The following is a 9,426-nucleotide window of genomic DNA, read 5'->3' as shown; positions in this document are numbered from 1 at the left end:
GTTATACAGAGCACATCCTGACCACACAGAGATGGGAATGTTGACCAGGAGCTGCAGGGGTTCTACAGAGCACATCGTGGCCACACAGAGATGGGAATGTTGACCAGGAGCTGCAGGGGTTATACAGAGCACATCGTGGCCACACAGAGATGGGAATGTTGACCAGGAGATGGAGGGGTTATACAGAGCACATACTGACCACACAGTGATGGGAATGTTGACCAGGAGCAGGGGTATACAGAGCACACCCTGGCCACACACAGGTGGGAATGTTGACCAGGAGCTGCTGGGGTTAGACAGAGCACACCCTGGCCACACAGTGATGGGAATGTTGACCAGGAGCAGGGGTATACAGAGCACACCCTGGCCACACAGATGGGAATGTTGACCAGGAGTTGCAGGGGTTATACAGAGCACACACTGGCCACACAGAGATGGGAATGTTGACCAGGAGCTGCAGGGGTTATACAGAGAACACCCAGGCCACACACAGATGGGAATGTTGACCATTAGCTGCTGGGGTTAGACAGAGCACACCCTGGCCACACAGTGATGGGGATGTTGACCAGGAGCTGCTAGGGTTATACAGAGCACACCCTGGCCACACAGTGATGGGGATGTTGACCACGAGCAGGGTTATACAGAGCACACCCTGGCCACACAGATGGGAATGTTAATCAGGAGCTACAGGAGTTATACAGAGCACATCCTGACCACACAGTGATGGGAATGTTGACCAGGAGCTACAGGGGTTATACAGAGCACATACTAACCACACAGTGATGGGAATGTTGACCAGGAGCAGGGGTATACAGAGCACACCCTGGCCACACACAGATGGGAATGTTGACCAGGAGTTGCAGGGGTTATACAGAGCACACCCTGGCCACACAGAGATGGTAATGTTGACCAGGAGCAGAGGTATACAGAGCACACCCTGGCCAAACAGAGATGGGAATGTTGACCAGGAGCAGGGGTTATGCAGAGCACAACATGACCACACAGAGATGGGAATGTTGACCAGGAGCAGGGGTTATGCAGAGCACAACATAACCACACAGAGATGGGAATGTTGACCAGGAGCTGCAGGGGTTATACAGAGAACACCCTGGCCACACAGTGAAGGGAATGTTGACCAGGAGCAGGGGTTATACAGAGCACACCCTGGCCACACACAGATGGGAATGTTGACCAGGAGATGCAGGTGTTATGCAGAGCACTTCCTGGCCACACAGAGATGGGAATGTTGGCCATGAGCTGCAGGGGTTATACAGAGCACACCTTGGCCACACAGAAATGGGAATGTTGACCAGGAGCAGGGGTTATGCAGAGCACATCCTGGCCACACAGAGATGGGAATTTTGACCAGGAGCTGCAGGGGTTAAAGAAAGCACACCCTGGCCACACAGAGATGGGAATGTTGACCAGGAGCTGAAGGGGTTATACAGAGCACATCGTGGCAACACACAGGTGGGAATGTTGACCAGGAGCTGCTGGGGTTAGACAGAGCACACCCTGGCCACACAGAGATGGGAATGTTGACCAGGAGCAGAGGTATACAGAGCACACCCTGGCCACACAGATGGGAATGTTGACCAGTAGCTGCAGGGGTGATACAGAGCCCACCCTGGCCACACAGAGATGGGAATGTTGACCAGGAGCAGGGGTTATGCAGAGCACATCATGGCCACACAGAGATGGGAATGTTGACCAGGATCTGCAGGGGTTATAGAGAGCACACCCTGGCCACACAGTGAAGGGAATGTTGACCAGTAGCAGGGGTTATACAGAGTACACCCTGGCCACACAGAGAAGGGAATGTTGACCAGGAGCAGGGTTTATACAGAGCACACCCTGGCCACACAGAGATGGGAATGTTGACCAGGAGATGCAGGGGTTATGCAGAGCACTTCCTGGCCACACAGAGATGGGAATGTTGACTAGGAGCTGCAGGGGTTATACAGAGCACACCTTGGCCACACAGAGACGGGAATGTTGACCAGGAGCAGGTGTTATGCAGAGCACGTCCTGGCCACACAGAGATGGAAATGTTGACCAGGAGCTGCAGGGGTTATACAGAGCACACCCAGGCCACACAGAGAAGGGAATGTTGACCAGGAGCAGGGGTTAGACAGAGCACACCCTGGCCACACAGAAAAGGGAATGTTGACCAGGACCAGGGTTTATACAGAGCACACCCTGGCCACACAGAGATGGGAATGTTGACCAGGAGATGCAGGGGTTATGCAGAGCACATTCTGGCCACACAGAGATGCGAATGTTGACCATGAGCTGCAGGGGTTATACAGAGCACACCCTGGCCACAAAGAGATGGGAATGTTGACCAGGAGCATGGGTTATGCAGAGCACACCCTGGCCACACAGAGATGGGAATGTTGACCAGGAGATGCAGGGGTTATGCAGAGCACATTCTGGCCACACAGAGATGGGAATGTTGACCATGAGCTGCAGGGGTTATACAGAGCACACCCTGGCCACATAGAGATGGGAATGTTGACCAGGAGCAGGGTTTAGGCAGAGCACATCCTGGCCACACAGAGATGGGAATGTTGACCAGGAGCTGCAGGGGTTATACAGAGCACATCGTGGCCACACAGAGATGGGAATGTTGACCAGGAGATGCAGGGGTTATACAAAGCACACCCTGGCCACACACAGATGGGAATATTGACCACGAGCTGCTGGGGTTAGACAGAGCACACCCTGGCCACACAGAGATGGGAATGTTGACCAGGAGCAGGGGTATACAGAGCACACCCTGGCCACACAGATGGGAATGTTGACCAGTAGCAGCAGGGGTTATACAGAGCACACACTGGCCACACAGAGATGGGAATGTTGACCAGGAGCAGGGGTATACAGAGCACACCCTGGCCACACAGATGGGAATGTTGACCAGTAGCTGCAGGGGTTATACAGAGCACACACTGGCCACACAGAGATGGGAATGTTGACCAGGAGTTGCAGGGGATATACAGAGCACACCCTGGCCACACAGAGATGGGAATGTTGACCAGGAGCAGGGGTATACAGAGCACACCCTGACCACACAGAGGTGGGAATGTTGACCAGGAGCACGGGTTATACAGAGCACACCCTGGCCACACAGAGAAGGGAATGTTGATCAGGAGCAGGGGTTATACAGAGCACACCCTGGCCACACAGAGAAGGGAATGTTGAGCAGGAGCAGGGGTTATACAGAGCACACCCTGGCCACACAGAGATGGGAATGTTGACATCAGCTGCAGGGGTTATACAGAGCACATCCTGGCCACACAGAGATGGGAAGGTTGACATCAGCTGCAGGGGTTAGACAGAGCACACCCTGGCCACACAGAGATGGGAATGTTGACCAGGAGCTGTAGGGGTTAGACAGAGCACACCCTGGCCACACAGATGGGAATGTTGACCATGAGCTGCAGGGGTTATACAGAGCACACCCTGGCCACACAGAGATGGGAATGTTGACCAGGAGCAGGGGTTATACAGAGCACATTGTGGCCACACAAAGATGCAAATGTTGACCAGGAGCTGCAGGGGTGATACAGAGCACATCCTGGCCACACACAGATGGGAATGTTGACCAGGAGCAGGGGTATACAGAGCACAACCTGGCCACACAGATGGGAATGTTGTCCAGGAGTTGCAGGGGTTATACAGAGCACAGCCTGGCCACACACAGATGGGAATGTTGACCAGGAGCTGCTGGGGTTAGACAGAGCACACCCTGGCCACACAGTGATGGGAATGTTGAACAGGAGCAGGGATATACAGAGCACACCCTGGCCACACAGATGGGAATGTTGACCAGCAGTTACAGGGGTTATACAGAGCACTCCCTGACCACAGAGGTGGGAATGTTGACCAGGAGCTGCAGGGGTTATACAGAGCACACCCTGGCCACACAGAGAAGGGAATGTTGATCAGGAGCAGGGGTTATACAGAGCACACCCTGGCCACACAGAGAAGGGAATGTTGACCAGGAGCAGGGTTTATACAGAGCACACCCTGGCCACACAGAGAAGGGAATTTTGACCAGGAGATGGAGCGGTTATGCAGAGCAAATCGTGGCCACACAGAGATGGGAATGTTGACCAGGAGCTGCTGGGGTTATACAGAGCACATCCTGGCCACACAGAGATGGGGATGTTGACCAGGAGCAGGGGTTATGCAGAGCACATCCTGCCACACAGAGATGGGAATGTTGACCAGGAGCTGCAGGGGTTATACAGAGCACACACTGGCCACACAGAGAAGGGAATGTTGACCAGGAGCAGGGGTTATACAGAGCACACCCTGGCCACACAAAGAAGGGAATGTTGACCAGGAGCAGGGTTGATACAGAGCACACCCTGGCCACACAGAGATGGGAATGTTGACCAGGAGATGCAGGGGTTATACAGAGCACACCCTGGCCACACAGAGATGGGAATGTTGACCAGGAGCATGGGTTATGCAGAGCACATCCTGGCCACACAGAGATGGGAATGTTGACCAGGAGCTTAAGGGGTTATTCAGAGCACATCGTGGCCACGCAGAGATGGGAATGTTGACCAGGAGATGCAGGGGTAATAGAGAGCACACCCTGGCCACACACAGATGGGAATGTTGACCAGGAGCTGCTAGGGTTAGACAGAGCACACCCTGGCCACACAGAGATGGGAATGTTGACCAGGAGCAGGGGTATACAGAGCACACCCTGGCCACACAGATGGGAATGTTGACCAGTAGCTGCAGGGGTGATACAGAGCACACCCTGGCCACACAGAGATGGGAATGTTGACCAGGAGCAGGGGTTATGCAGAGCACATCCTGGCCACACAGAGATGGGAATGTTGACCAGGAGCTGCAGGGGTTATACAGAGCACACCCTGGCCACACAGAGATGGGAATGTTGATCAGGAGCTGCAGTAGTTATACAGAGCACACCCTGGCCACACAGAGAAGGGAATGTTGACCAGGAGCGGCTGAGGTTAGACAGAGCACACCCTGGCCACACAGTGATGGGAATGTTGACCAGGAGCAGGGGTATACAGAGCACACCCTGGCCACACAGAGAAGGGAATGTTGACCAGGAGCAGGGGTATACAGAGCACTCCCTGACCACACAGAGGTGGGAATGTTGGCCAGGAGCTGCAGGGGTTATACAGAGCACACCCTGGCCACACAGAGAAGGGAATGTTGACCAGGAGCAGGGGTTATGCAGAGCAAGCCTTGGCCACACAGAGATGGGAATGTTGACCAGGAGCTGCAGGGGTTATACAGAGCACACCCTGGCCACACAGAGAAGGGAATGTTGACCAGGAGCTGCAGGAGTTATACAGAGCACACCCTGGCCACACAGAGAAGGGAATGTTGACCAGGGGCAGGGTTTATACAGAGCACACCCTGGCCACACAGAGATGGGAATGTTGACCAGGAGATGCAGGGGTTATACAGAGAACACCCTGGCCACACACAGATGGGAATGTTGACCAGGAGATGCAGGGGTTATACAGAGAACACCCTGGCCACACACAGATGGGAATGTTGACCAGGAGCTGCTGGGGTTAGACAGAGCACACACTGGCCACACAGAGATGGGAATGTTGACCAGGAGCAGAGGTATACAGAGCACACCCTGGCCACACAGATGGGAATGTTGACCAGCAGCTGCAGGGGGATACAGAGCACACCCTGGCCACACAGAGATGGGAATGTTGACCAGGAGCAGGGGTTATACAGAGCACATCATGGCCACACAGAGATGGGAATGTTGACCAGGAGCTGCAGGGGTTATACAGAGCCCACCCTGGCCACACAGTGAAGGGAATGTTGACCAGGAGCATGGGTTATGCAGAGCACCTCCTGGTCACACAGAGATGGGAATGTTGACCAGGAGCTTAAGCGGTTATACAGAGCACATCGTGGCCACACAGAGATGGGAATGTTGACCAGGAGATGCATGGGTTATACAGAGCACACCCTGGCCACACAGAGATGGGAATGTTGACCAGGAGCTGCTGGGGTTAGACAGAGCACACCCTGGCCACACAGAGATGGGCATGTTGACCAGGAGCAGGGGTATACAGAGCACACCCTTGCCACACAGAGGGAATCTGGACCAGTAGCTGCAGGGTGATACAGAGCACATCCTGGCCACACAGAGATGGGATTGTTGACCAGGAGCAGGGGTTATGCAGAGCACATCCTGGCCACACTGAGATGGGAATTTTGACCAGGAGCTGCAGGGGTTATACAGAGCATACCCTGGCCACACAGAGAAGGGAATGTTGACCAGGAGCAGGGGTTATACAGAGCACACCCTGGCCACACAGGGATGGGAATGTTGACCAGGAGATGCAGGGATTATGCAGAGCACATCCTGGCCACACAGAGATGGCAATGTTGACTATGAGCTGCAGGGTTTATACAGAGCACACCCTGGCCACACAGAGATGGGAATGTTGACCAGGAGCTGATGGGGTTACACAGAGCACATCGTGGCCACACAGAGATGGGAATGTTGAACAGGAGATGCAGGGGTTATACAGAGCACACCCTGACCACACAGTGATGGGAATGTTGATCAGGAGCAGGGGTATACAGAGCACACCCTGGCCACACAGATGGGAATGTTGAACAGGAGATGCAGGGGTTATACAGAGCACATCCTGGCCACACACAGATGGGAATGTAGACCAGGAGCTGCTGGGGTTAGACAGAGCACACACTGGCCACACAGAGATGGGAATGTTGACCAGGAGCAGGGGTATACAGAGCACACCCTGGCCACAAAGATGGCAATGTTGACCAGTAGCTGCAGGGGTTATACAGAGCACACCCTGGCCACACAGAGATGGGAATGTTGACCAGGAGCAGGGGCATACAGAGCACACCCTGACCACACAGAGGTGGGAATGTTGACCAGGAGCTGCAGGGGTTATACAGAGCACACCCTGGCCACACAGAGAAGGGAATGTTGACCAGGAGCAGGGGTTATACAGAGCACACCCTGGCCACACAGAGAAGGAAATGTTGACCAAGAGCAGGGTTTATACAGAGCACACCCTGGCCACACAGAGATGGGAATGTTGACCATGAGATGCAGGGGTTATACAGAGCACACCCTGGCCACACAGAGATGGGAATGTTGACATGAGCTGCAGGGGTTATACAGAGCACACCCTGGCCACACAGAGATGGGAATGTTGACCAGGAGATGGACGGGTTATACAGAGCACATCCTGACCACACAGTGATGGGAATGTTGACCAAAGTTGCACGGGTTATACAGAGCACATACTGACCACACAGTGATGGGAATGTTGACCATGAGCAGGAGTATACAGAGCACACCCTGGCCACACACAGGTGGGAATGTTGACCAGGAGCTGCTGGGGGTATACAGAGCACACCCTGGCCACACAGATGGGAAAGTTGACCAGGAGTTGCGGGGGTTATACAGAGCACACACTGGCCACACAGAGATGGGAATGTTGACCAGGGCTGCAGGGGTTATACAGAGCACACCCAGGCCACACACAGATGGGAATGTTGTCCAGTAGCTGCAGGGGTGATACAGAGCAGGCCCTGGCCACACAGAGATGGGAATGTTGACCAGGAGCAGGGTTATACAGAGCACACCCTGACCACACAGAGGTGGGTGTGTTGACCAGGAGCTGCAGGGGTTATACAGAGCACACCATGGCCACACACAGATGGGAATGCTGACCAGGAGTTGCAGGGGTTATACAGAGCACTCACTGGCCACACAGAGATGGGAATGTTGACCAGGAGCGGCTGGGGTTAGGCAGAGCACACCCTGGCCACACAGAGGTGGGAATGTTGACCAGGAGCTGCAGGGGTTATACAGAGCACACCCTGGTCACACAGAGAAGGGAATGTTGACCAGGAGCAGGGGTAATACAGAGCACAGCCTGGCCACACAGAGAAGGGAATGTTGACCAGGAGCAGGGTTTATACAGAGCATACCCTGGCCACACAGAGATGGGAATGTTGACCAGGACATGCAGGGGTTATGCAGAGCACATCCTGGCCACACAGAGATGGGAATGTTGACCATGAGCTGCAGGGGTTATACAGAGCACACCCTGGCCACACAGAGAAGGGAATGTTGACCAGGAGCAGGGGTTGTACAGAGCACACCCTGGCCACACAGAGAAGGGAATGTTAACCAGGGGCAGGGTTTATACAGAGCACACCCTGGCCACACAGAGATGGGAATGTTGACCAGGAGCATGGGTTATGCAGAGCACATCCTGGCCACACAGAGATGAGAATGTTGACCATGAGCTGCAGGGGTTATACAGTGCACACCCTGGCCACACAGAGATGGGAATGTTGACCAGGAGCATGTGTTATGCAGAGCACATCCTGGCCATACAGAAATGGGAATGTTGACCAGGAGCTGAAGGGGTTATACAGAGCACATCGTGGCCACACAGAGATAGGAATTTTGACCAGGAGATGCAGGAGTTATACAGAGAACACCCTGGCCACACACTGATGGGAATGTTGATCAGGAGCTGCTGGGGTAAGACAGAGCACACCCTGGCCACACAGAGAAGGGACTGTTGACCAGGAGCAGGGGTTATACAGAGCACACCCTGGCCACACAGAGATGGGAATGTTGGCCAGGAGATGCTGGGGTTAGACAGAGCACACCCTGGCCACACAGAGATGGGAATGTTGACCAGGAGCTGCAGGGGTGATACAGAGCACACACTGGCCACACAGAGATGGGAATGTTGACCAGGAGCAGGGGTATACGGAGCACACACTGGCCACACAGATGGGAATGTTGAACAGTAGCTGCAGGGGTTATACAGAGCACACCCTGGCCACACAGAGATGAGAATATTGACCAGGAGCAGGGGTATACAGAGCACACTCTGGCCACACAGATGGGAATGTTGATCAGTAGCTGCAGGGGTTATACAGAGCACACCCTGACCACACAGATGTGGGAATGTTGACCAGGAGATGCAGGTGTTATACAGAGCACACTCTGGCCACACACAGAAGGGAATGTTGACCAGGAGCAGGGGTTATACAGAGCACATCCTGGCCACACAGCGATGGGAATGTTGACCATGAGCTGCAGGGGTTATACAGAGCACATCGTAGCCACACAGAGATGGGAATGTTGACCAGGAGATGGAGGGGTTATACAGAGCACACCCTGGCCACACAGTGATGGGAATGTTGACCAAAGTTGCACGGGTTATACAGAGCACATACTGACCACACAGTGATGGGAATGTTGACCAGGAGCAGGGGTATACAGAGCACACCCTGGCCACACACAGGTGGGAATGTTGACCAGGAGCTGCTGGGGTTAGACAGAGCACACCCTGGCCACACAGTGATGGGAATGTTGACCAGGAGCAGGGGTATACAGAG

This window comes from Scyliorhinus torazame, chromosome 5 (assembly GCF_047496885.1).
Source record: "Scyliorhinus torazame isolate Kashiwa2021f chromosome 5, sScyTor2.1, whole genome shotgun sequence".
NCBI classification, from domain to species: Eukaryota; Metazoa; Chordata; class Chondrichthyes; order Carcharhiniformes; family Scyliorhinidae; genus Scyliorhinus; species Scyliorhinus torazame.
Note: the sequence above shows the minus strand (reverse complement) of the source record.